The following is a 2066-nucleotide window of genomic DNA, read 5'->3' on the forward strand; positions in this document are numbered from 1 at the left end:
GTTCGAATCCCTCCTCGCCCAAAATCATCCCTAAACGTCCCTTCCCTCTCAGCGGTAAGTAGGCAAGCAAAGATTGTGATTCCGAGCATAGACGCAGAGCTGAAGCTGTGGGACTTGATCCTTCGCAAAGGCATGACTCTCTCGCCAAAACGGAATGATATATGACCTGACTCTTTCGTATAGTAAGCCTGATATTTAGTAGTCTCCAGCAGTAGCTTCTACAAGTAATTCATTGGTTCCCCCTCGAGTTGAATTCCCCGTTGGGAACAGTCCCAATTGGGACTCCGGAACGGGGTATTGTCACGGATCCACACCGACAGAACATCCCCCCCTATGGGGGGAACCCCATCGGGAAGAATTCCCGGGGGTGGAATCTCCGGTTTTACAATCTAGTAACAAGTCGAGCGAGTAGAAGCCTTCGATACATCTAGACTCCAACGAGGACAAAACAAAGACTGATTGATTTGCTTATCCCAACCATTCAGTACTCTGGAGTAGGGATTCTCGAAGAAGCGATGCTAGACTCGGATCCTTAGAAGCATTAGATTGGCCAAGAGAAGGGAGGGTATGGAGTCTTCTATCCATTATTAGAGCTTAAAATAGGCATGATATTGAATCCTCTATCGGTTGATCAACTATATGGTTATAGTCCTGATTCGGCATACGGGTGTGGGAGAACTACCTCATTACTAAGAATCTCGAATGTGGATAATGTAAATCTTCAAAGATACTATCGGTTTCTAAGATATATATTATGAGGAGGTACCTCCCCCTCCCCTGATGTAAGTGAAGTATTATCCCTATTGAAGGGAGGTACATCATCTAGACTATCTTCTATCCTACTGGAAATGGATGAATCTCCCCGGGTGGGATTTGAACCTACGACCAATCGATTAACAGCCGACCGCTCTACCGCTGAGCTACCGAGGAAAGTGGCAGATGATTCAATCCCATATACTTCCAAAGACTCTTGTTCCTTGAGCCGCCCCTTGATCTGCAAGACATTAACCACTCGAAGACCCAAAGCTTTCTTCGAGACTTCATGAACCTCGCGTACACCCTAACTCTCATTATAGGAAGAAGCAGTAATGATAGCAATCCCTTTTGCCTTCTCGGATAGAGCCTACGAATCGGGGGGGGGGGGGGGGCTGGTGTGGAAGATATCGGTCATGGTTGATCTTGGTCGTGATTGATCACCCCCCCCAACCCCAAGATGCATATCGATCGATCACCAATCACTAGTTTCTATTTCTCCTTTTCCGGAAAACATAGTAGAATAGTCACACGATACTTATAGAGGTATAAGGAATATCTTGGAAAGGAGAAGAAAAAAACTCTTAGGAGACAAGAGAAACGAAGGCAATTAGCAGTAGAATAATACCAATCATCAATCCGAATGAATAAGAAGATACTCTCCTGCCCTCCCCATATCTTGCGCTTTCTCCACCTATGGAACTCAAAATACTGGTGCCATTAATAATTCTGTCAATTACCCATTGGTCGAAAAGAAGAGTTAACTCACCCAGGAATCGCATACCTCTCACTAGAAGGATATCGTAGTAATGATTGATGTAACCCCGGTTGTGTGACCGGTCCCCAATGAGACAGTTAAATGAACCCATAGATTGTTTGGCAAAAGGATCAATATCACCGCAAGGTTGTGTGTGAGAGGATATCGGTCCATAAATCACGTAGGAGATAGATATTCCGGCTAGTGATAGACCAACCGAACTTGCTGAATCTATTAGCAATTGTACCAAATTTTTGGGATTGTTGTTGTCCTCTAAAAAGCCTGCAAGGGGAGTTAACAACCTGGATAGCAAATCGGGACCAGTTTCTCCTCCAGCGAGATTGACTCCTATTGATCCAACCAACGAAGTTGGTATCGACAGTACTACTGAAGGCAATACCATCGAAACGTCTGATTCCTTAGGATATAGAGACTCAGAACGAATATTGGACTCTGCAGAAACTTTTCTATCGATTGAATCTTCCCCATCATAATCTCCTGCTGAATTGACTCCTTCGTCTCACGGGGGTGGAGGAACATCATACCCATCTCCACT

General features: G+C 44.9%; 1 non-coding gene across 1 annotated transcript in view; it reads left to right on the forward strand.

Moving 5' to 3' along the window:
- The window catches only part of TRNAR-ACG (transfer RNA arginine (anticodon ACG)), a 74-nt gene extending 53 nt beyond the window's left edge, over positions 1-21 (forward strand). Inside the window, exon 1 of the tRNA in view lies at positions 1-21. This exon is cut by the window's left edge and continues 53 nt beyond it. This is a non-coding gene — a tRNA (tRNA-Arg).
- The last annotated feature ends 2045 nt before the right edge of the window (positions 22-2066 follow it).

Source organism: Dipteris shenzhenensis, chromosome 9 (genome assembly GCF_047967505.1).
Source record: "Dipteris shenzhenensis isolate YYH24624 ecotype China chromosome 9, Dip_SZ_1.0, whole genome shotgun sequence".
Taxonomy (NCBI): domain Eukaryota; kingdom Viridiplantae; phylum Streptophyta; class Polypodiopsida; order Gleicheniales; family Dipteridaceae; genus Dipteris; species Dipteris shenzhenensis.